The sequence below is a fragment of the Aythya marila genome (assembly GCF_965140915.1).
Source record: "Aythya marila genome assembly, chromosome: 2".
Lineage (NCBI taxonomy): Eukaryota > Metazoa > Chordata > Aves > Anseriformes > Anatidae > Aythya > Aythya marila.
Window position 1 is genome coordinate 117805455 of NC_139043.1, and position 26884 is coordinate 117832338.

The 26884-nt window shown below is 41.0% G+C and overlaps 1 protein-coding gene across 7 annotated transcripts in view; it reads left to right on the forward strand.

Moving 5' to 3' along the window:
• The window catches only part of FAM110B (family with sequence similarity 110 member B), a 114782-nt gene that overhangs the window by 46999 nt on the left and 40899 nt on the right, over nt 1-26884 (forward strand). Inside the window, exon 1 of one of the 7 annotated variants that reach the window (XM_082753625.1) lies at nt 4649-4760. The exons of 4 other annotated variants lie outside the window; for them this stretch is intronic. The gene's annotated coding sequence lies outside the window, so the exon portion shown is untranslated. Of the gene's footprint in view, nt 1-4648; nt 4800-26884 lie in introns of those variants that run through there. 2 more of the 7 variants (XM_082753626.1, XM_082753627.1) reach the window with 2 other exon arrangements.

Here is a 26884-nt window from a genome sequence, read left to right on the forward strand (position 1 = left end):
ATTTTGGTCAGCCGGGTTTTCAGTGAAGATACTGCCAATGTGTATGTCTGCAGAGGTAAGGGATGGTGGTGGTCTTCAGAGTGTGTCTGGGGGTGGGGGAGGAGGGTTCAATTTTTCTTTTTTGAGATGCTGTGGGGAAAAATGAATGCTATAAATAATAATAATAAAAAAAAAAAGTTGGTTTTAAATCAGTCTTAGTGGTGTCCTGCAGGGAATCGTGGGTTTGATTATTGGGACTTCGCTACCTGTTCTTAAGCACCTAAAGCAGCAGTCTAGGACACTTACGGATATAATTAGCATATTTGAAAAGAGAGCTCAAAATGTGGATGTTAACTTACTAATTCTGAAACTTGATCAGTACTATTTCTATGTATGTGTATGCATACCTGTACAGATAACTGCTTTCTTAGCAGATTTAGATTAGGATCAATTCACAAAATGTCCCCGTGCTCCTTAAAATGAAGATAGGCTTTTCTACACCAAGTGACAAACTTGAAGCCTAATATTTTTGACTTCCTGAGAAAAGTTTACTTGGCAAACACTAGGCTTGTGTTTTATTTCCCTCCATGAATGATGATGGGGTTCGTGGTGCATTTACCACCAATCTGCCTAAACTTAAAGTACTTGTTGAGAAGGGAGAGAACACACCAAGTAACTACTGTGAAATGAAAGGTAGTTTCCACAAGAGAAAGAAAATAATGCTAGATAAATCTTTGTGACAATCAAAACTGAAATACAGAAAAACTTGTGAAAGAAAAAAATAACCCTACATCATGTAATCTAAATGCAAAAAAAAAAAAAAAAAAAAAAAAACAAAAAACAATATACATTAATCTTAACATTTTGTTGTTGTTGTTTGTTATTTATACATAACCATGGGATGGTTTAGCTTGATTTCTTCTAAAAGTCTAATGAATGCACCAAGCCAAGTAAAATATTCATTAGAGTAATTGGTTCAGTTCATCCTCTCAAGGCTACAGCTTGGAAATACACACACTGTTGCCTTTAGAAATGCAGTATGTTGATTCAACAACGTTTTTACTCAACTCATTTTCATTCCATATGCTTACTATATTTTTGCAAAAGCCATTTAAGTAAATGCCATAGCAGTTTCCAAGCAATATTTGGTATTTTTTAAGTCAAAAGTTAACTGTTATCCGGAGTGAAACCTGTTCAGTCATAAGGCACATCAGATTTTTTTCGTATAATTTTAAAATATTTCTGAATTGAAACCATTGTATGTTTAAGTACTTAAAAAAGCTCTCATAGCACAGAAAAAGTTTTGTTACGAAAATAGACATGCATCTGTTAACTCACTTAAAAGTGCCTAAATGACGTGTAAAATTTATTAATATGCAAGCTAGGCAATTTTCAGTTTTAAGATCCAGTTTTGGTGTCATATCAATTCATCATATCCATAGGTTTTCCTCTCTTCTCCCCTCCCTGATGGGCATCTGCATTGGACCATATGGTTTTGGAAAATGTTGATTGAAACTGTTCTGTCAAGAACAGGGCTGGAAAAAGCCCACCTTGCTTTTCATTTCTAAAAGTATTGTAGAGCCCTTCTGCTTCCATGCGGAGGAGCAGGAAACTCGAAGTTTAGCCCAGATGGATCTTTTGTGCCAGGGACAGGCTTTTGCTTTCTATGAAAGCCTGCCGAATATTGGCCAACTCGCCTACCTTTCACAACTTGCTCACTTCCAACAGAGATTTATGGGGCTGTGAAGCCTCTTGTTACTGTGTCCTCAGGAAACCTCTCCCAGCCTCCCTAGCTGGCATGCATACTCGTGGCTGTATCCTGTCACAGGTCCTATGTGTGATCCAGGCACTTGTGTGCGGTCACCACGGGCAGCAAGGATGCTGGCAGAGCTCTGCCTTGTGCTCAGCAGGGGTTTTCGCTGACCGCCTTTGCCCTCATGAACTGCAGGCTCCAAACATCAGACCCGAGGTGCTGTTCCCTGCACCTCCCTTTCCCAGCAGATTGTCTGAGGAGGTAGAAGTGACTGACAGAATAGATACAGAAATTCAGGCTGTTATAGCTGGCCTGTTAAGCTAACCACAGAGGTTTCGTGAGTGCTCATTGTGCTGCAGAAAATGTCTCTTGAAATACCAGATTTGCAATTGTCAACCAGGAAGCTTTGTATTGGAGGACCTGAGCCGCCATGTCACGTTGGATGTGGTAGGGCTGACCTCCAACTACAGCTTAAAAAAGAATACTCTCTGTATTTTCTTTCAGAACCAGCAGCTCATGGGAAGGAGGCAGGAGGCTGGGCTTGTGCAGGAGGGGTCTGTGAGGGCCTGGGGAGCTGCTGGGCCAGCAGGGGACATGCAGCTGAAACTTAATTAATTAATCTTTAAAGGACTCTGGGTCTTTTTGTCACCTGTCATAAGGTGGCCTGGTGGTCTGTGGATGTGGATTAAATTAAAGGAATGCCTTTAGAGCCTCCTGTGTGTGTCTGTCTTTGCTTACCATACAGGAGTAGCCCCAGCAGCTGGATCAGAGGACTAGGGTCAAGACTCTCAGGCTCGTTCCCCTGTTGCTACCTTTGGTAAAATGTTGTTAGAAAAGTCATTGTAGATCCGATCGGCAAAGAACTGTCAATCTTCTTCACTGGGATTCACATCTCCTGAACTCTCTTTAAATTAAGTTTTTAACCTGTGTGTAACAGCCCCCTGCTGTTATTCATGAAATATATAGTTTTCTGGATTCAAGCCATGCTGCTGAGAAACTTGGAATATTCCACAGAGTTTTAAAAAGCACGGTTTATAAAAATTGATGAGCTCCTTAGATGATGTAATCCGAAAAGGAAGACTTAATAAAATAAACTCCTTAGTTTATTGCAACACAAAACTTAATGTTGACTGAAAGTTGACTCAAGGGGCAAAATGTCACTCTTCTTGCATTTCATTTTTATTTCTCGCAATATATAGCTTTGAGAATATTTTTCTTATAGAAATGAAGTCTGCTCCTAGCACAGAATGACTCTTTTTATGAGCAATTTTCTGTGGCAGATTAAGAAAGCTGTGACACAGCTATTTGCATATTATCAATAAATACGGCCTTGCACTGTTACCACATGGAAGTCTTGTTCCATCGGTAACATTTTATGCAGTAGCAAACATAATTTTTGTACTGAAGTAAAAATGTGATAAATGTTTATGAACAACCTTTATCGTGTACTTGGACTGTACCTGATACTGTATGGTGCTGATAAAGAATTGGAAAAAATGCCAACGTGGGCACATAGAAACTCATTATTGAATTGGGTCTTGTAAGTGTAACGTTTATGGATATGTTTTATGTGTAATGTAGTGGAACATCTCTTAACAATGTGTGTTAAAATTATATACACCTAATTCTGTACTATGATGATACTATGGCAATATCAGTCCTGAAAAATCTACTGTGTCTCATGCGAGGCAGCTTAGCTACCTGGCGCTTCAGAAAAACCAACTGTGTATTTCCATCCTGACAGTGAAATTTAGAAACCATTTGGCCACTATAGAACAAGTGAATATATGAACCATAGAGGAACAAGAGACTTCAGAATTCTGTTGTGCTGATCAGAAAGAAGATTTATCGTAATATACTGCTCAGGAATACTAAATTGCACTGCTCGTATCTTCTTTTCGTTATTATTTACCCAATACTCTGTATCCTGAATAACTGTAGGAACTGTTGGCATCTTTCTAATATGCGATGCTCTCTTAGATCAAAACTTTCCTTACTTTTGTGGACTTGCATATTTATAAGATGCACGTAAGGTTTACTTGAATAAGTTCCCCATACTTCTAAGGAGTGTTGGCTCACTGAAAGTATTTTCCAAATGAGTTCAGTTGTTTTGCATAATGGCAAAAATTTCCCTGGCGTTTCCACCAAAGCCTCATGAAAGCTTAGTTAGGACTTCCTGTGCCAGTGCACACAGAAGCCCTCAGGTCATCTGAATATCTGCCCATGTGTAAATGGTAAGGACAGAGGTGGTCCTGTTGACTTCTGTAGGGCTACTGTGCACTGAAAGTGTGCATTTAGTACCTTGCTGGTAAAAGGTCTGCCTTGTAGATTGTGAACTATAGTAAATAAATCAGTCTGAGACCTACTGTGGGTATCACGCTGGTAATGTGTGCATTCAAAACGAGAATCCCTACTGACAGTCAACTGCTTATGTCCTGTTGTCTCACTCTGATAGATACACCAAACCACGAGTGGTCAGCTCCGAAAGCACACTCCTAAATATATCCCTTTTTCAGAGACTGGTACAACCCCCTCAGAGGCAAATCATTTTTGGGGTAGGGGCGAAAAGCCAAAACAGCAAAACACAGAAATTGTTGTTGCTACTATTTTCCTGCACCTGGCTGAATAGCAGCCCCAAATCCCAGTGCTTTTGGCTGGCAGGTGCAACTTGCCCACGCCGCAGGTCCCGGCGCGGGGTGGCTGAGCAGCTCGGCGCTAGGGCAGGCAGCTATAATTAGCTGAGCAGCCTGCTAAGCAGCGCTGGGCTGGCTGGGTGGAAGCTGCAGCGAGCATGTGCTGGATCCTGCATGTGCCTGGCTCTTATTGGCGGGCGAGGCTGCTGCCTGCCGGTTTGATAGGTTTCCCCAGTCATCTTCGTGCTGCATTACAGACATAGATACAGAGGTACTGTGTGCACGCAACGGTAGAGGTGCTCGGCTCGTAGCGTAAAAGCAAGCCCGCAGATGAAAGGCATTGGTCTTTGTTATAAAACATCAGTGCTTAAGGACTGCTAGCCGCGAGCGGAGAGGTCGGTGGAGGAGTTTTACTTCGTGGTAATTACTTTCAGGTCTTTATCTCTCCGGTAAAACACAGTCATGCATGAAATGAATACTGTTAATCATGTCATCTGTTTAATTTGATCTCGCCTTCATTAATATTGTGTGTACTCCAGTGGGAGAGCCGTCAGATTACAAAATGTCATTAGAGTGGATTTAGTACAAAAATAGAGCGTATTTGTGCGGGAATATTGCTTTCATGTGAAATTTTGAGCATGTGCATTTGAGTAATTTTACTGGTTGCCTTTTGTAATGCTAATAGAAATATTTCTTTTATTTAGATGTGTTCTGCAAAGCAATTGAATTAGAGCATTTATGACTATTGGTACATGAAGAGAAATCTCTAAACAGTGATTAGTTTAAAGACTAATTCTGTGAAGCGTTCTTTAATTCGATCAGAGCAATAACTATCTTGATGCTGCTCTAGCAGAAAGATAGAGGGATGAGGAGTAATATTCTATTGTTCTTTCAACAAAGATGCTGTAGCCTTCATGTCTGGGTGGATTCTTTGTTTCATCCACAGGATTTTATATTCAGTGGCTTTCGAAATGAAACTAAAGCCACCCTGCCTGGTAGATTGAGTATATCCTTTGCTTGTACACGCACACTTATAGATGTAAATGCCTGTATTGTTCTCAAAGGCTGAATTCTGGCCCAAAGCCTTGTTTATTGTCAGAACTGCCTTCAGCAGTAGAATGAAACAAGATGCATATGCCAGTCTTTTCTTCTGTGATTCTGAGACTAATACAGTATTTACCAGCGTCATATACTCATTTAAGTTCTTCTCATTCTTGACCTACACATCAATTGATCACAACTTTTCCAATAAAAAAGCATGTATATTTAATGAGCACTTTTTACAGTGAAAGCTGCTCAGAACAGAGGGAAGCACGCATGGAGTTTATATATATATCAAGTCTTAATATAGCCGTGCTTCATTTGATGGTGTTTGAATACTGAGGCTGACTGTTGAGACTTGGAAGTTGATGCCCTTGTCTGTGTCAGACTCCAGAGCCCACATAAACTTGTGTATTAAGTCACCAGTCATCCGGCTGGCTGGCTGCCACCATGCGTCTGAGGTACGAGTCGCTTGTCTCAGCCAGTGTCAGAAAGGTGTCAGGAACGGGAGCTATTTTGGTATTAGCCTTCACTCTTCCCTCCGCACCTCTCAGTGAGGATGTTCTTCTCCCTCCTGCATAGACCAAAGCAAAATCAAGTCGTTTGCTCCTAAACCATGTGGTGTGAAACTACTGTGCCTCCTGAATAGATGCCCTTAGCAAATAGATAAATGTTCACTTCTTAACTTTATATGGCTGTGGGTACAGCAGTTACGCATGTTTTGTATTTGTGACAGTGTGTTCAAAAAGAAAATGTTTGGGATGTTTAAATCACAGCTGGCACCTAACAGTTTCTTTGAATTTTTGCTACTGACTAGAATAGTTACCTTATTGTATGTATTCACATGGGTTTTATTTCCAGTGTTGCTTCTTTTATGCAGACTTGGAAAATAGCTGTTATGCTCAGGCAGGGAGGTCCCAGGTTGTGAAGACATGTTGTTCTCGGGGTGTCATGTATTCCATCATTGCTTCCAAATTAGTAACCAGAAGCTTCTTTAAGAGGTTTAAAGCTAATTTATGCCTTCTACCTTTTTAAGAGGCTTTTATGAAGTATATATCTTCATGACCTTTGTTACAGCATCCCATGAAGGAATAAGTAATGGTTAGTTAAATAAATATAGAAAGCAAAATTCCCAGCTGAATTACCTATTTACCATATCCAGACAGCTTATTTTTAAGAGAGGCTGATGTAGCTTGCATTTTATTTTCTGCTTCATGTGTTGAGCTATCACAATTTGTAAGTAACATAAGGCACAGCTGGACAAAATGCTATAAAAGTTAGCGTATTTGTGGTGGTGGATACAGCTACCACCACCACCTGATGGAACTCGAATACTGCACCAGTAGCTATTAAGGTGTGGACCTCTTTACTTCCAAAAGGAGCTGTGATGATCTGTACAAGCGTCACCAGAAAAAATGACAGTCATGAAACTAGAGCTGGTGACACTATAATTGAAACTTGCAGTGCTTTAACAGCAAGGAATAAGCTACGCTTATTGCTGTTATTGTTTTTTTTTTTAATAATAACCTCTTTTTTTCTTCTTGGTAAACAAAGAAATTGAAGCAACAGTTCATATGGATTGCTCTCTATAAACAACAACAAGAAAGTTGCCATCTTTTTTGCTATAAACGTATTTTAACAATAACCAGCTTATTGCTACAGGAAATCTAGCACACTTCAGATTATTCTTTGAGATTTTATATTACCGTTTTGCCAGCAAGTTTAAGTTTTTAACTGCTCTTTGTGGGGAGCTGTGTGCAGTACATGTTAGCTGCATGGCTCTGCAAACCGCCCTTATTTCTGATGTGTTGCTCTGTAATTAAATCTATAAGTCATTTGTTATGTGAAAGGGAAACTCTTCTTTCCAACCCAAAATGCGGCGTGTAGTGTGCGTGTGTATGGTAAGAGCAGAGAAGTATGTAACAGAAATGAATGTCTCAGCTGCTGGAATGTTTCATCATATGTGTATGTATATAACTGGCATAGAGTCACTTCAGTCATCTGTCACTGAGATGTGTTTGTGTAGAAACGAGTATGCTGTTAACACTTTCAGTGTCATACTGGTAATCTCATTATAACCCAATGGAAATCATCATATTCCTTGAAGAGGGGTGTTTTCAGAAGTGTTGGTTTCAGCTGCTAGCTGAAGATGGATATACATGTATGCAGTAAGCTGAGTACCAGTAATAAACAGCTATACAGCATCTCTGGTTTATTAAGACATTATGTCTTTTTAGCATTACATGTATAAGTGAATTTTGCATCAGTTAAAACTACACCAAACCTAAAAGAGAAGGGTGATGCTTAAGGTTAACACATTTTTTTGCAGTTTGTTAGCAATGAGAGACTCCAGAAGAATGGTCACGATACGGATTTAAGATATTACCAACGTGTTTATTTTGCCAGATTTGCACTTATATGCTGTGTTGTTTTTAAAGTTGAGTAGCAGTAAGTGATCTGTGTAAAGGTTTACGTTAAAATGAGAACAGTGCCCTAAAGCACCTTTATCCTTTTCCTCTGTTTTTGGAACAGACTCCAATTATTACTCTGCTGATGAAATGTCGGTCTGCTTAAGTGGTTGACACATTCAATAGGATATCTGTAAGCGCTGCTTATAGCACACTGAAAGTCTGTGCGAGATCAATAGCCTGTTTGTTCCCTGTGTTTTGTTGGGTGAAGGTCTCTTTCTTCTTGTAAATCTCATAACTTTGGGGTAGGAGTGAGCAGGAGGGGCCTGGATGAGGAGGTGAGGGATGTCCTCTGTGAGGTGTGTGGTAAGTAGGGGAAGCCTTGCTACCCCCACACTCCTCCAGCACCTCTCCAGCAGCACTAATGAACGGGATCCGAAATGTGACCATGTCCCCATGTGGAGATGGCTGGGCAAAGAGGGGCAGCAGGAAAAAAGCTCCCCCTCCTTGCTGGTAGTGCGGGCAGTTAATGGGGAAGTAGCTCCAGTGGGGCCGCGCTTCCTCTCCTGTGGGCCTCTCGTTTGCCTGCTGCAATTCATTCCACGGGCTAACTGTGTGGAGCTGGAGACATAGAGGGTGAAACATGCATACCTCTAGGCACCTGTGTCAAAAGTTCTCAATATATAAAGGAAGATTGTGTTTTATTGATCAGGGGAATGCAAGCAGCAATATTTTCTCACTGTGGTTCTCGCAACTGCAGTGTTTTCCCTCAGTTGTATACATCTTGGGGGGGGGGGATTGAAAACAAAACAGATCTATATCTTTATTTTTTTCCTACGTTTAATCTCCTGTAACAATTTAATTGTTCGGAAATGTATTACCTGAGGTATTGAACATGGCTTGATAGATTTAATGTAGAATGCAACTGGCAAACCGTAATCCTGGTTGCTGTTGTCTGGGTAAGCCTGGCAACAAGATTCCTGTCTCATTTCTCATTGTCTTTCGTGGATGTCTCTCAGCCACCTGTAGGCACCGCTGCTCGCTGCAGTGTTTCCACAGAGCAGCTGAAGTTTTCAACCCAGACCCTCAATTTGTAAACATGTCATTTTTAAACGTGAATCATCTATTCCCTTCTGTAACTGACATTGCTTGTTGTGCCTGATACGTCTGTGGTATGTTGGTTTATTAATTGAAGCAGTATGTTATTTATACTGCTGATGATTATATGACCGTCTATTTTATTGGCTGTATATCTCTTGGGCTTTGTGGAATGGTTTTTACTGCATCCATTCCTAATGAAAACGTGCATATGACAAAATCTCAATGACAAAAAGGAAGGATGTTAAATTATTGCCTTTCCTTTAGAGGACCTTAGCATTTGGGGACTTGGTAGACTAGCCCAACGATCAGGCTATTCTGTTTCCTAGTTAGAAAGTCAGTATGAATGCTTTCAGTATCCAAGTCATGCAATGTGTGGTATAACTTATATGGGTGCCACTTAAATGGAGAGAAATTTGGACATGCAGGTTTGCATGGGTACGTATATTTTCAGAAGTTTGGGAACATTTGGCTCCTGTATCTGTTTGCAGTCTATGGTTATAATCAGCTCTTTTAAAATCTGGGTACTATTCTAGTAGGTAGTGATAATAAAGTAACGATAATAAAGGAGAGAGATTAATATGATGAGATGGCTGATAATGCAGACACACAATATGATACAGCCTCTGTCCCAAAGCATTCTCTGCCTGCATTATCTAGGCAGAAAAAGGCAAGAGAGGAAGAGAAAAAACAGATACGAAGATCGAAGCATCTTTTATGTGACCACAGGCTGTGGGCTTGCAAGGTAGGCTGAACAGTCTGTGCTTTAGGGTCATAAACCATCACTGCAAATGTCTTTTAAAAGGGTGAAAAAAGATCAGTATAACCACTCGTGCCTGTGTAAGCACTGACAGTACAAACTTGCCAGGATAAGGATGATATCCTTCTGTCTCAGTGTCATAATTGGCACTGGGTATTTTGGGCATTGCAGTCATCCAGAAATGAGTGTGCAGCTTTGTATTTCTACTGTGATCTTACAACAGCAGTCTAATCAGAAGATGTATAAGGGACTCGATAAACTGCATCCCTTTCTCTTTCATTACTGTTACATCAACACTATTGAAATCCATGTGCCTTCCCTCTGCCCCCCCATTTTCCTTTGGCATATTGTGGAATGCAGGTTGCTGCTTTGGCCTCCAAGTCCCCAGGGACTCAGTGAAGCTCAGTGGAGGCAGTGTGCTTGCTGGTAATTTAATGTGGAAGGCAGGTATTGTGGTGGGTGCAACAGAACAGGACCTTGAAGTAGTAGATGGCCTCATTGTCCTTAAACGTTCACAGTTCTTTTTCTTCCCTGTCTCCTTTCTAAATTTGTCTGCCCCATTTTCCCATTCAAATCCATCTTCTCTTTTCTATTCACTCTCTCCAATCAAGCTCTCTCTGCCTTTCAGCTTCTATCTGCCACTCAGCCCTTTGCTCTTTGACATCTTCACAATCACCACTCCCTATTCAGTGGGGAATATCCAAAAATACCTCGTAGGTGGAGGTGGCCAAGAAGGGCATGCAGGTGAAGAATTCAAGTTCTCTTACCAAAAAAGGCCTGTTTTTTTTTTTTTGTTTTTTTTTTCTTGTTTTGATATTATGTGCTTACTGATGGAAGATGTCCTTGAATCCTGCATGGAAAGCTTATTTTGAGAAGCACAAATCTTACCCCTGACCTTTCCAAGTCTGGCATCTCAGCTTTTCTTCTCTTACCTCTTTGCTTGAAAGCAAGTGTCCCTTTTCATCTTCCTGTCATCCCCGTCATCTCTGCATGAGGGCTTTCTAAAGTGATTAATGAGTGTTTTCTGAAAACAGGGCCCGTGTCCTTCGATCACGGCTCCATGCAGGTACCCCACATCCTTGGGGCCTCTATAAGGTGGTGACCTGAGGAGCTGCTCCTACTCCTCTTGTAGGTGTCTCAGGCAGCAGCGGCACAGCACTGACCTGAATCTTCACAGCTTCACTGCTGCCTACAGGGCTACAAACTGCGTGGGTGCATTCTGGCTTAGTGTCATGTCGATTTTGCTCTTCTTTGCTGGCTACTTGGCGAATTTGCTGCCTAAAGGGTCCCGCTGGAGGCCAACAGCTCTGATTCTGCTCTGGGAGGAGGTTCTGTTTGTGCTTACATCAAGTCCTTGCAGAGCAACAGCCAAGCAAATATTTTGGCTGAAGTATATAGGGTTTGGGTTCGTTGTCTGTAGTGTGGCTAGATAAGGGATTTTTTCCTATGGTACATGTTGAAAAAATGTGATGCTTCTTTACTGTTGACTGTGGTTTTTAGCTCTCTAAAGAGCCAGAGTTTCTGCAAGTATTTTCTCTTTCCTTATGCTACAAAGCAACTTACACTTTCTTATTTTACTTCAGCATGACTCTGAAGCCTAAACTTGCATCAAAAGCGTGTTTGCAACTAAGTCTTAAATCCATTCTTAGAAGACATCTACAAATACTGAATCCATCTGGTGTTGAATTACTATTGATTTTTTTTTTTTTTTGCAAGCATGCTGAAACAGGATTGATGCTTCCCTCATCTCCAAGAAATACGTACATCTGCCATTTATAGCAGCTCTTCTGACTTTGTGGAACATACTAGTGGAGGCAGTAGGATCCTACACAGAGCTTTTTTTTCCTGCTTCTTGCCAAAATCAAGTATGGAATTATCAACGTATATAAATAACTCTTGGGGAGGAGTAAAGAAGATGGGGGCAGGCTCTTCTCAGAGGTATTTCATGACAGGACAAGAGGCAATGGGCACAAACTGAGATGCAGGACATTCCATATAACCATAATATTTTATTTTTTTAATTTTTTTACACTGTGAGAATGGACAAAGGCTGGCACAGGTTACCCAGAGAGATGATGGAGTCTCCCTCCTTGGAGATCCCCAAAAGCCATCTGGACGTGATCCTGGCCAACAGGCTGTAGGTGGCCCTGCTTTCAGCAACAGGGTGGACCAGATGACCTAGAGAGAGAGGTGCCTTCCAGGCTCAGCTGTTCTGCAGTTCTGTGATCAGAGATCTCCAAACAGCTGACCAAGTAAGGCTTCTCACCTCTAGGCAAGTTTTTTTCTGTATTAGTCCTGCTATCTGAAATTACTTCACTTATACCTATCCTGATGTGTGAGTGTGCACGTGTGCATATGATAAGCATACATCTACCCATTTCTAGCTGCTGTATAAACATAACTGGAGTCTGGGACAAACTGGAGAAAGTGAGATGAGAAAGGGTTGCTTAAGGAGATTATTCTATATATTTTCTTACATATAAAACTTCCATTTCATACAGGCCACACTTATTTTGTATGCTTTATGCAGCCATTGTAAATCTTTCTTACATATTTTCCCTCCCGCAATAATATGTTAAGTCTGTATAGTCAAAAGCGCTATATAAAATTGCTTTGCAGAAAGCTTTATTCTTCTTAGATGGTTTCAGTTGGGCACCACTTACACAGAATTACATCTTTGTGAGGGACTGCGTTAAGCTTAAGTGGGCAGAAAGTGCACAGAAGGAAATCTGCATGAGAGAAAGAGGAGGATAAAAGGTTCTGGGCCTGAAGAGGGAGGTGCACCCCCAGCAGGACTCCCCTCCCAACAAAACGTAGCTCCAAATCCAATAGCAAACACGGAGAGCTGAGAACACTGTACAGACACTTTGTATTTATGCAAATACTTTTTGGAGCCCTAAACACACGTAATTACCGTTCTGCTTGTTTTAGCCCTGTTTCTGCAGCCTTTGTGTTGGTCTGACATCATTGCTGAAAACTGGAAAGATGGACAAGGCTGACTACAAAAACTAAATTTGGTCTTTGGGTACGTACAAACGGAGCACCAGATGACCCTCAGGGTAGTGTTGGAGGAAGCTGTCCATGGGCATCCTTTCTAGTATGCTTTGAGTAACTCTGTGGGAGAAGGGCAAAGCTCTTCATCCCATCCCTTCAAAGCCGTGACTCCTGCCTTATAATATTAACAAGATTTCTTTCTCCTTTTCAGCCCCAATTAAAGTAATTTTCTCCTTGTTTAAATGATCACCATCATTAATATTACATTGTTTGGAGCTGAAGAGGTCGTCTTTGTTTACATCTTGGCCAAGACAAGTGGCAAAGAGTGCAGGCCTGAGGTTTTATATTTGAAATAGCAGAAACATCTTTGTTCTGGCAAGCATTTGGATTTTACTGTTTAAATACATGACAATGCCATATTTTCTGTTCTGATCCTCTGTGTTCAAATATGGTGAGGGATTTATTTTTTCCTGCTTGTTTACAGGTTCTGACATAACATCTTAGAAATGGTACATAGACATTTCTTGCAGTGAAGGCATTTGGAAAAAAAATCTGTTTTGAAGATGAAAGAAACCAATTTCTGTTTGAGAGCTTGCTTAGTTCCTTGCTTCAGCTTCAATCACAGCCAGTAAGAAGTTTTGAAATTCTTTTTTTTATTGAATTTTGAAAAATTAATCAGATAAATCCTTTAATCCTTATGAATGGGGCATTTTTTTTCCCTGCTTGTTTCATTTTAGTTTAGCAGTTAGGCCTTTTACACTTGATTAGATTATTTTCTTTGGTCCATATAACTGTCTTTCAAAAATCCTTTCGAGGTAATCTGTAATAGTGAAGTCTTTTCTTGTCGGACATCACAAACACTTGAAAAGGAGATGGGTTTGTACTGGTGGGCTAAGTCTCTCTTCCCTGCTCTCCTTTTCCCTTCCTGCAAATGTGTTTTAAAACCATCCCGTCGCTGGCTTGTATTCCAGCTCCCTCTCTTCCCAAATCTGTAGTGTTCACGTGTGCTCTGAATTTCAGCTGCAGGGACTGTTTAGCGTCTGGAGCAAGAAGAAGAAATCCAGTTCCATGTTTACAAGTGTAAGACTTGCTTCTCAGTTCCTTAATGTGATCCAGCTAGATATGTTGGAAATGTTTGATGTGAAATTCTTCATTGGAAGTGGGACCTGCCCTTAAATCAAGCTGCCCTGAGAGCTAGAGATGGCTCGGTGCTGCCAGCAGTGAGCACTAGGCAGTCACCACTGTGACTGTCGCCTTCACGCTTGGTTCTGCCCTTCCAAACTCTGCAGGGAAGAGGTGAGTGAAGTGGCAGAAGGGTTTTCCCTTTGGCTACTTAGGGAGTGCCATGTAAATAGCAAGGAAGGATTTATTAGTTCTGGGGACTCGATTCCCAGCTCTTCACAATGGTTTTTAGCAATTTGCTGCTTCTGGTAGTAAAGTGCACCAGGGTGCAGGCTGTCTTCTTTTCCTCACAGCTGGAAGCGAGTTTTCATTAAGCACAAGGGTGCTGTATCAGCTCCTTTTGTTAGGATGTTTTCTTGCTGAAATCTGCCAGTTAGAGGCACGGGGTTGTTTAGAGCAATCATCGGATGCTGTACAAAGGCAGATCCACACCAGATGCTCTTGGAAGGGGTGTTTGGACAGAGGTGTGACTTCATGAAGTCATGACAGCAGCTTGAGATCCTTGCAGTGCTTGGTTGTTTTCAGCCAGAAATACTGGCCAAAGCACAGCTCATCACCTTGCACCATGGTATTGGGGCTTTTTTTTTTTTTTTTTTTTTTTTTTTTGGAAAGGTTTGGCAGTTCAGGCTGTTTATCTGAGGACAGACATCCAGGGACCATGATCCTTACGGCAGCCTCACTTGCATTTCGTCTTCAAAACAGAGCTGTGTTTATTGTGTTAAGAAAATAATGTCTGATACTGAGAAAACAGGCTGATGAGGTTTATTTTTGCTATTGGTTCATTTTAACTTCTTGTACTTGTGGAAGAAATCATCTGGCTCAGTTACAAATGCAGAACTGATGCAGCCTCAAAACAAATAATTGAATTTTTCCCTCACAAAGAGCAAAACCGTGCTAGGTGTAATTCTGTTTCAGTCCACATTGTATCTAGCATGATTTTAGCATAATTTTAGAGTCCAGAGAGATTTCCTTAGCATCCCTATTTCACATGAGCTGTCACCTGAGGTGGTTTGTATTCCTTTAAATGTGCTCTCCCTTGAAACTAAATCCTTAAATAGTTTGCATAAGTTTTGAATGGTTGAGTTGCCTCCGATATGGGTAATTTACAATCTTTGTTTCTGAATATATGTGATTTTTGCCTGTAAAAGCTGTAAGTAGATAAAAACAGAGTTAAAATTTAAGAGTCTGTTCCAAGGTGTCCTCTGCTCAGCTGATATCTTGAATTTCTTTTTGGGGTCTTTTAAACCCCTGAAGTGTCCTAATATTTCTTACCAATAAAGGTCACTTTCTTACGTAGCTGGTGCAGTGGCTATTAAGTTAACCTACTGAGAGCCTCATGTCTTAAGAAGCCTTTATGATGAACTTTGCAGACAAAGTAGCTCTTATTACCAGCTTCCTAAATTTCTCCCCAAGGTAAAAATTCTGCAATCCACTTGAATCAGAAAATATTTCTATTCTTCCCTTAAACCTATTAATCTTTTAAAATAGTAATGAAAAATGAATGCACAAAAAAGCAGTTATACAGTGTACAGTACTAGTATACCATATTATACGAATACACCGTTAGTGGAGTAAAAGCTGCTCAGTGTTTCCTACCCTTGCTTTAATTCCATCAAGGTATTTGTAACCCAGTGCAGCCTGTATTTTGTTCTCCTGGTGTTGCGTGTCCAAGGTGTAGCCTTCCCTGTCTGCCCACGCTGTGAAATCTTCCATCCGCATGTCTCATCTTACTCCTAAAGCACCTCGCCATCACTTTTCTAGCCTGGATGAAAGCAGTCTTGTCCCATTTAAATCAATTCTGAATATTGCATGAAAGTGCATTTCCCAAGCCTGTGGCTTTGATCGTATCATCCCTCTTTACATCTTCTTGTTAGTTCCTTCTCTGTCATAGCCAATACTGAAATTCCGATATGATACCCTAGCATTATCTATCATCTCTCACTTTTTATCAAAATGTTGTTTTTTTGTCTCCTTAATGTCACTTTGCCCTTATGCTTTTGAACAGTTGTGGTGCTGCTTTGTTTTACATCCTTTCCACTTGGAAAGAGCTAACAGTGTTAAATCGATTCAGTATGCTTCACTGTGTCATGGTGGTATTTAATTTACCTTGTTTCACGAAGCAGTCTCGCAAAATGAGTATGACTAACTCTTCGATTAAGACCTAGAAAAGAAGTCTTTTCAGGAAGCCCTGGATTTGTACTTGTAGCAGCACATCTGGAGAATGGTATCTGCCGGGAAGACTTCTCTGTGCAGATGTTATGCAAAAGCTTGTAACACAACAGAAACTTGCTCAAGTGTCTTCGCTGATTAGAGAGAACAAGTCTGGTCCAGTGGCGTTTCGAGATGAGTAGATTTGCATGCCATGAGAACTATCATCAGTTAGAAAAGTAAATTGTCCTGTGAAGGAAGATAAAGTTCATAGCAGACAAGGTACAGATTCAAGAATGATTGAATAAAGTACAACTTTTTTATGGTTCTGCTTGGTATTGAAGATCCAAAACAAACTGGGTATGCATTTTCTGTCGGTCACAAAGCAGTTTGTGCAGGTACTGTGGGAACAAAGGTAGCCATGCTGTTTTGGCAGACTTGAAGCATTGCTTTGTGGCCTAATAAGAGGGGAAGCTGCCTTGCTTCAGGAGCCAAATACTGGAATAATAATTGCACTTCTGTTCCACTGACCAAGTGCTTTTCTCCATGTCCAAAATGGGAATGACACTGGTCCAACCCACAGTGCGGTTCCAAGCATTAAGTAACTGTTCAATACCATTCTGGAAAGCCAAGGGTTTTTTTGTTGTTGTCCTTGGTGCCTTTGTTTTATTTTTAATGGATGCCTGAAAGTCTTAAGTCCAGTCTTGTCTGCCAGATTATTTAAAACAGTGCTACATTCACCAGTTCCCAGAGAAGGTAGTTGGCAATGCTACAGTTTGGTCACTGCAGTTATGAGAAATAAATACAATAATCATCTTATTTATTAAGATACCCGAATCTTTAACTATATCTTCAGTGTTCCCATAAAAACACTTCGGAGGATATGGCTGTTAAAATAATTGGGCGGTGCTAATCAGAAGACTTCTCAGCAAACAGTGCCTTTCTTACTCTTAGAATTTTTATTTCTTTTTGGTAAATTAAGAATTTAATAGACCCCAAGACCCCATGGAGGTCCTGAGTGAGATGTTTCTGAGACATTGTCACAGAGGTGTGAGCACTGCTATAAGTACAGCTCAGTAGTGATGACCTGGAGCAGGAAACTTGTTCTGAAAGGTACCGGGTAGTAATTTATGGGGAGAGGGGAAGACTGAAACTAAGGGAATTCCCATTTTAAGGATTGAAGTAAGCACAGGAAATGAGATGCACTTTAAAACATAAACATAACATATCAGATACAACTTTGATACGTTTCTTAAAAAAAAAAAAAAGTGGCATATTTCTTCTGGGTTTGCAAAGGGTACAGTTTTTTTTTGTTGTTCTTATATTACTGTAAATGTAGCATGTGAGAGAAATGCATGAGTGCTGGAACAGACACAATAAATGCACAAAATCAGGGGATGAGCCAATTTCTAGTTCTGGCCATGTCTCTCTCCTGTAGTGTGGATGTATAATTTAAAGCATTACAGAGTGTTTTTTTCCCCCTCCTTTTGTGGGGTGAAGCTTGTAAAGGAGAAAAGATTTATTTTTGAACAGCTTCCTTCTATCATCTCTTGAAATTCATATAAATTGTGAACATAGAGGTGGTTTATGATGAGGAACAGAGATTCTTCTACAGCTCTTCCAAAATCTTCCAAAATCTGCATATATGTGTACACATGGATACATGGTTTTGAAAATCTGGAAACTCCAGCTAGGAAGATGCCATGTGATCATGGAGTCCAAAAGAATTGTGCAATTTTGCCATCGCTTGCCACTGAAACTGATAACAGGGTGAAAATTACATGTGCTGGTCTCTGCTGTATGTTGCATGGCTTGGAAGGATAAGTGGCTTTGCATGTCTTTAGAAACCCAGTATCTACCACAGAAGGGCTACTCCGGGGGCAACTTCTGAATCTGGATTGCTTTTTAAAACAGTGGTGCTTTATTAGGGGTATGGTGACCAAGGGAAGGGTGGAGCTGGCCTCTTCGCAATTAAGAATAATCTTGTTAGCAGCGCACTTGGCTTTGTCTCCCTGTGGCTCTGGGAGTTTCGAAGTAGATGAACAAGGAGATGCGTGCCAATGTTGGGGTTGGGGAGGTGGAGAGTCAGGCTGAGGTGGTAAGCCACTGTCCATCGTATTTGAGAAGTCGTGGCAAACTGGTGAGGCTCCCATAGACTGGAAGAGGGGAAGAATAACCCCTTTTGAAAAAGGGGAAAAAGGAAGATCCCGGGAACTAGAGGCCAGTGAATCTCACCTCTGTGCTTGGCAAGGTCATGGAGCAGATCCTCCTAGAAACTCTGCTAAGGCACACAGAAAATAAGGAGGTAATTGAGGACAGCCAACGTGGCTTCACTAAAGGCAGGTCATGCCTGACAAATCCCATGGCCCTCTACAATGAGGTTACAGCATTGGTGGATAGGGTTTGGAAACGAATTTGAGGACCATCTAATTTCAACTCCCTGCCATGGGTAGGGACACCTCCCACTAGTCCAGGTTGTTCATAGCCCCATCCAACCACCCATGGCCAGGGAGTGGAATTAGATGATATTTAAGGTCCCTTCCAACCCAAACCACTCTATGCTTCCATGACTGTGTGTCCAACAGAGAAGTGACACCTCTCGGTTCGTGCCAGTATGTCGATGGAAATCTTTGGGGTTCTCCTAGCAGTTGCCAAGGAACTGCAAAACACTCCAAAATAACATTTTCTTTCTTACCCTGGGACTGTCCTTGGGGCAGGGGGAGGTGATGGGGGGTCAGGACTGTGTGGAGTTTCAGCCTGGCAGCAGCTATCTTTCCAAGTGTCACTTCCAAGGTGATGGAGAGGAGTCCCAACTTTCTTGCTGTGAGCTACCACTGTAAATTCATAACTCTTTTACAGTGTCACAGCAATTCTGTTGTTTTAATGCCCATAAATATTATCCTTGACAAGAGAGGACACTGTATTTTAAGCATTCCTCTGACAGATTGTGAAATACTACAGTAAAACTTCCGTATCTTAGGACAGGCAATCCAATATGCAGCAAAGGCTCTTGAAATGAGAACTTTCCTACTGCTGACCACTTCCCAGCCCTTGTTAGAGGAGAGACACTCCTGGGGTGCACATCACATGGAAATAACTTTATTTCTGTACCACCCCGGCAGTCTGCATAGTATAAAAACTGCCAGATGTGTGAACTGTTTTAGCAGTCAGCATGCCAGCTATTAAGATATAAATTCTGCCATCAGTATTTCAAATCATTTCCCATAAATTATGATTTACATATGAGGATTATGTTCAGTTTATTGCAGCTTGAAATTGGCTGGTGTCACATGCATTTTTATCATTGAAATGCAATGTCCTTGCTTGCAGGAATTTCTTTTTGGTGTTTGATTTATTTTCAAGCACCTTAGTTTTACAACTCAGGTATTGCATGACAGGAATGCAGCTACATGGGGCTTTACGATCCAGAGATTAGTTTGCATCAACAACTGTTGCTTGTCTTCCTTACCAGTTCTTCCTTACAATTAAGCTGTAGCTAGTAGGAGTTTTGGAAGGTGGCAATTAGTTTACCTAATGGTATAACTGAAATAGTCCTGAAGTAAGGATTGAAACCAGCCAGGTAAAGATCTGGTTGTGATACCTCAAACTATAGATAGAAGTACCCAGAATGTGATTATTTTTTTTTTTCTGACAATACATGTAAAATGATCTGGTCTTTCTCTTCTCATGTAGGTTGCATTAAATTAACAATTCAGAGAAGACTGTTATAAAGGATTTTTCCATAATGCATCTTTTTCATATACTTGGGGAATGTATATTTGATAATGCATAATACTGTTGAACTTAGTTTTCCTGTGACATTTTGAGCGCTCACAGATGCAGGACTACTTTTTACTTGTAAACTTGTAATTGGACATATAAGTTTATGAGATTTTTAACTTTTTTGCTCAGCCAGATGTTCAGCTGAAAATCCCTTAGCCACCTTTTTTACCTTTTTTTTTTTTTTTTTTTAATTGAAGTTGAGAAATAGCAATAAGGAGAGAAAGCAACACAGACAAAAAATATTGCTAAAACAGCCATTTAAAGTCAGGAAGTCAACCAGTCTGTAGATGGTTATTGCTAGACTTGATCTTTACATGTAATTTTACTTTGGCGTCCCATTCATGCATGTGGTTGTTTTGATGATGACGATGAACTCTACTCACCCCCAATTATTCACACAGATAGGCATTGCATTTCCAGCAGATTGACAAAAAGAGTGCAGCAAAAAGTCATTCAAACAAGTGTGTCCAGATTGGAAATCACACAAGTTAAACTACAGTTGCATAACTTGTGTATGTATAGTGTAATTTAACTGATATGCTTTCCCAGGAGGAAGATCCTTTGAACAGGAGACCAACTTCTTCTTTATATTTTCTGGATGTTACTTTTGGAGAGCTGGGGGTAGAGAGAAGCAATAGTCCCTGGTTCTGCTTCACTGCAATGCTGTGTAGTGAAGGAAAGCAAGGATCAATACTGTGTTCATGTGAGTCTTTTGAGAGTGATTTTCGTAGTGTCTTTGGACACTGTTTCTTCTTCCCCCCCGTAGTTTTCTGAAGGAAATATAAATTATAGCAAATTATTTCAGCAAATTAATCTAAAATGCTCTGGCATTAACTCCCAACTGTAAATGATAGCATCATCTAAAAGAATAAAAACCAGCCAGCTGGGTCAAAATTTGAGAAGTGGAATATTTGACATATTCTTCCACTAATAAAAGTGAATAAAATTCTTTTTAATTTCCGTTAAAATATCTCTGATTTCACAAATCATTGAACTCGGTAGCAGACTTAGAATGTTAGTGCTATTGGCAAGTGTTATGATAAACCAATAGGTCTAGCTCTTACTGACACAACCATAAACTGGTGACTTTTTTGCTGCAATGAAATTCAAAGGGAGAAGTCAGAAAAAGTTCATGTTTATAGCCTCAATTACTTTAAAAGACTTCCATGAACAGTGAGACCACAGGAATACCCTGAGGAGGTTGTTACAACAGGTTTATGACAAAAAAATATTTATATGCAATGAGATGATATCTCTTAAAAGAAAATATCCTAATATAAGTCTCCAAGATTTTGACTGCAAATACCTGATGTCATTTGAGTAAGGCCCATTGTGTGAAAACTTGCTTGTATGGACAAAGTTCCTTGGCCTCCTGGGATCCTGTGGTAGTCCTTGTGCTGTGTGGTGTGGCTGGTTGGTGAGGGTTGGATGTAGCGAGTGTGTTTCCTGCCAGGGTGATTATTTTTTTGAGATATAAAGGAAGTCATATTTTATTTCATCTGTATGAATGTAGGACAGATCCTCTGGTCTGTGTGGATGCGATGACCGTGAAGATGATGTCTTTTGAACATTGAACTTTATATGAGAATGTTTTTAACTTGCATATTCTCAGTTTGAAGATTGTCTGATCAAGGATGGCAGGTTGACTTTTAGGGTATCTAGTGCCATTTAACATGCCCCAGGGTATCCGAGACAGCACGGTAGGCAGGATCCTGGAACGTAAAAATTTCTGAGTGAGGTGTCACTGTGTTTTAAACATTATTGTGTTAAAGAAAGGTCATCATCTGCTCATCACAGTCTGCAAAAGTAAAACCAGACACGGGGTGTTAAAACTTCCTATGTCTGGGAACTGGAGCTAAAAAGACCTAAGAGTGAGTCTGAAGAACTACTTTTTGTTGCTGGTGGTGGTGATTTTTTTTTTCCTGGACCTCTTTCTGTGTAAGAAACAAAACATTCTGTGTATTTTAAGAATAATAATAATTAAAAAGAACAAACCCCAAAAACGGAAAAGGCAAGAATTTTTGTAACTTCCTTGGTCACTAACTTGATTATAGTGGATGTAAAAAGTGGTCCATTTTGGTAGTACATTATGTTACCATGGTAACATAGACTTACTAATTTAGAAACCCTTCAGGCTAGTGTTGAGAATGCTAACATTGCACTAGTATACCAAAACATGAAAAGACTTACTGTCAAAGTAACTGCTAAATGTTTAGGATGAGCCATGTAAGATACATGTGGTTTTTTTTTACCCTCAATTTCTTATTAGTTTGCCAAGGAGTCATATTGCTAATATTATAAAAAATAAAAAATTGTGACCAGAAAGCAATTTATATTCATTTATCTTAATGGCTGCAGTGTTTTTCTTATTAATTTGTTTTATTTCCTTCTTGGAGGCGGACCTTTGGGCTTCCATTGTGAAGCTGTTATTACAGATATGTGCTTCCTACTCTCGATACGCAGGCTGTGCACTCCCAGGGCAATTTCACTCATTCTGGGACTTCTATGAAAATGGTTATGTATTTTGGTTGCAAATGACCATATAGCATTTTCTGAGTGCTGGATATTAACAAATTCTGCATGGTCTTATTAGCATCTGATCACAGATTCTTTCCAATGATACTGATTTATTTCAGCTGTGCTTATATTGGGGCTGAGTTTTACTATCATTTCTGTGTATTTGGTTAAAAAAACAAACAACAACTGGTGATTCAAATGTCCTATTGACATACTATGTAGCTAATTGCAAATGGTATAGAGGACGAAATGGTAATGTACAGTAGGAGGACAAATGCGTGGTGTCTGTGTCACTATTTCTTCCTATATTTATCATTTCCACTCTCTCACCACAAAAAATGACCTGTTAGACTTCCTGCCATTGGGTAATTTCCTATACAGTGGCTAAACTATTTGAACCTATTCCCATAACACCCTGTGAGGCTGTGGTAAGTCTTGGTTTCTTCCTTCCACTCTTCAGCATATTTCAAAAATCATGGCAATCAGGCAAAGTCCCCAGTGACTGGAAAAAGGGACAAGTACCTTAAAGGAGGCTGTAGCGAGGTGGGGGTTGGCCTGTTCTCCCACCTGCCTGGTGACAGGACGAGGGGGAATGGGCTAAAGTTGTGCCAGGGGAGTTTTAGGTTGGATATTTGGAAGAACTTCTTTACCGAAAGGGTTGTGAGGCATTGGAACGGGCTGCCCAGGGAAGTGGTGGAGTCACCATCCCTGGAAGTCTTCAAAAGACGTTTAGATGTAGAGCTTAGGGATATGGTTTAGTGGGGACTGCTAGCGTTAGGTCAGAGGTTGGACTCGATGATCTTGAGGTCTCTTCCAACCTAGAAATTCTGTGTGTGATTCTGTGATTCCCATTTTTATAAAGGGTAGAAAGGAGGACCCAAGGAACTACAGATGAGTGAGCCTCACCTCTGTGCTTGGCAGGGTCATGGAACGGAGCCTACTAGAGGTAATGTTAAGGCACAAACAAGACAAGGAGGTGATCCAAGACAGTCAGGATGGCTTCACCAAGGGCAAATTGTGCCTGACCAATCTGGTGGCCATCTGTGATGGAGCGACTGCATCTATCAGCAAGGGAAGACCAACCAGTGTCATGTACCGGGACTTCTGTAAGGCGTTTGACATGGTCCCACGCACCATCCTAATCTCTAAATTGGAAAGATGTGGATTTGAAGGGTGGATAAGGATAGTTTGACTATACCCAGAGAGCAGTGGTCAATGGTTCTATGTCCAGGTGGAGGCTGGTGACAAATGGTGTCCCTCAGGGGTCAGTCTTGGCACCGGTGCTTTTCAATGCCATCATCAATGACGTAGACGATGGGATTGAGTGCACCCTCAGCAAGTTTGCAGATGACACCAAGATGAGTGGTGCGGTTGCTACCAAAGAAGGAAGGGATGCCATCCAGAAGGACCTGGGCAGGCTGGAGAAGTGGGCCCATATGAACTATGTGAGGTTCAACAAGTCCAAGTGCAAGGTGCTGCACTTGGGATGGGGCAATCCCAGGCATGAGCACAGACTGGGAGAAGAACTCACTGAGAGCAGCCCTACAGAGAAGGACTTGGGGGTTCTGGTGGATGAAAAGCTTGACACGAGCCAGCAGTGTGTGCCTGCAGCCCAGAAGGCATCGTGGGCTGCATCACCAGAAGAGTAGCAGCAGGGTGAGGGAGGGGACTGTGCCCCTCTGCTCTGCCCTTGTGAGGCCCCACCTGGAGTGCTGTGTCCAGGTCTGGGTCGCAGTTACATGATCTTTAAGGTCCCTTCCAACCTGAGCCATTTTATGATTCTTGCTCAAACTGGTGAGAACTGTGGCTGCATGGGACTGGCCAGGCACGTGCAGGGTGTTGGGCAGTTATGTCCCTTTCCACCAGATGTCACATAATTTTTTTGGCAATGTTTGTTCACTCAGGGTAGAAAATGACACTTGTTTTTGTCTTACATGTCACTGTATATGTGCACAACTGGATTTGTCACTTTAACCAAACCTAGAGGAAAAAAAGCAAGTTTCACCAAGTAAAATGTGCCCAGAATTGAGCCAGGTCACAATGATGTTTCCCTTCCTTGTCCTGCCTGTGGTTGCACAGGATCTTGTGGTGGGGGGACTGCGTTTCTGACACACGCTGCTGAGTTATTCCAGCTATGCTTCAGCTGATCCCTCCTGCCACCCACCACTCCCTCCCCCCTGCAAAAGTAAATGAATATTGAAAATATGAATTACTTTATTTAGCAAGAAAAAAAAAAAAAAAACAAATTTCCACATGCTGTGGTCCTTACAACTCAGTAACAGCAGCGCTGGCATTTTGTCATTATCTAGAGCTAAGAAACTGTCTTTTTTAACCAACTTAAAATGTATTCTGATATAAAGGCGTAAAAAAAAAACACCGAAGCCTGCCTCTGAGAGAAGTGCCGCCTGTGCTGTGATGTAGCACATGAAAGCAGAGGCTGGTTTTGTTCTTTCCAGACCCCAAGCCAAGATGCGGCCTCCTGCAGCCCTTCTGCCTCCAGCTATTTCTGGGCCAGGCTGTGAAGTGCAGGCAGGGGCAGCTTTGCCCTGGCCTCTCCCCATCCCATCACCTGGCAAAAAAGTTTTGGTGCTCAGTTCTCTGCTCTTCAATTGCACTTGTTCATATGTATGTTTTCCCATTAAAGGTGTTGTGGTATATGTGAAGCATCACAGCTGACTGAACAAACTGCCCCCTCACTACCTTCCTCTCAGAAGTCCTGCCTTTTTTTTTTTTTTTTTTTCCAGCAAGCTGATGCTGGTTTTTACTCTTCTAGTTGTTGTTACACAGCCAGACCACTTCATGATGGTACCACGCAAGCAGTTTGGAAGGAAGAGTCAAGCTGCATCAAAGCCTGTTGCTGGAGCACAAAGTTTCCATTGCACAGAAGCAATGGCATCAACTTCTAGGTGTGTCCTAGAAGATGAGTGCATAGAACCCCAAGAAATGTAAAAATGCTCCAAATATCTCTGTGGTTTATCATGCTCACCCAGTCCCATCCCCAAACTCAGTTGGAGAGCTCCAACTTTCTCGTCCAACCTAACTCGAGGCATCTGATAGAGGCACCAGCTCTTGCTGTGCTCTGTGGGGACAGCTCAGCGTGGTCACTGTGGTGGTGGGGTTGTGCCAGTGCCCTTACCTAGGGCCTTAGGGTGTTGTCTGGTTGGGTGCTGAAAGCTTGATTATTTTGAGCACCAGTGCTGTCTGGAGTGGTTGGATTTTTATAAAAATGTCCCAGGCTTCTTTTCAAAGCATGTTATTTTGATATTTTTGTTGTCATACATTGTTCTGCAAGGGCAACGTGCATCCTCTTTGTGCCTGAGTATATCTGTGGCTGGTTTATCCTTACTTCCCTCACCATGTGTGAGTAAGTTCTGTGGTACCTTATCCACCAGCGATGCTCCTAATCAGGAGAGACATCTTGCAGCAATGCTCATTCAGAAATTTTGTTCTCGGTGTCCCATGCTTTTATTCACCTACGTGATAATACTCGTTATGCTTGATGAGGCCGGGCAGAAGACTTCAGTCCCATGAGTTTTGCTGTTGATGTCAGTGACACAAGTTGCATGTTTTCTCACAGTCTGGCAAAGGAATAGACAGAAAACAGAGCTGTTGTCAGAGCTGGAATTAACATACCATATGGTGTCTACATCACCTTTGTCTTGTATGATTGTTTACTGTGGAAAAAATCATCAGAAACAGCCCTTATTTTCAAGCTCAAGTCTTCAGCACAAATTGTTTCTTTGTTTTCTTCTCCAGGTTCCTGCATATTGTATGCAGAGGCACTGTTTGTCTTAAAACTAGCAAATAAAAAAAAACTAATTTTTCAGGTGCTGAAGTTAACCTAACCACAATTCTTTCTGAAGAATTATTTTCTACTACTTCTTATATTTCAAAGCAGCAGTCTTATTGAGTATTCCCAGTAGGTTGGTGTTTATTTTTCTTAAATGTAGCTGGTATAAGCTCTGATCCACAGATCTGTTACTGATGTTTTCTCTTGTTTCTCCGCAGTTTGCTGTTTCCTATTGTGTTAGTAAAGAAGTCAGTCTTTTTTTTTTTCCCCACGAGAGATTATATTTCATTCGTACTGGTATTTTAGGACCTGAAGTTAAAATTGCTTTGACAATAGTGATCCGATAGCATGATAGTAGTGTGATAAAAACAGGATTTCATTTTGCGTCTCAGCGTAGTCCTGCTTTACCAGTCTGAAAGATTTTAGTTTTGTCTTTTCTAAACTAAGCTAATGATATGAAGAGGATTCAGTTCCTGTACTACACAGATTCAAATAAGCAAGAACCAAAAATACAAGTCTGGATAAATGCTTAAAATTCAGAAGAATATAAAGAGGTAAAAACATAAAATGAAAAGCACATCTAACTGTAATTTAACTTTTCAAAAGATAATCCCCCCCCCCCAAAAGAAATTACTGCATGCAACAGAGAGACTTCGGAAAGGGTAATGCCAAAAATAAATAAATAAATAAATAAATAATACTAGCGAGGGTCTGAAATATGTGATGTGGGGGGAGTTTTACAGACATTGTATAAAGATGCACAGTTGATTGTTGCGAGGAGTGGATCTAAAGGCCTGG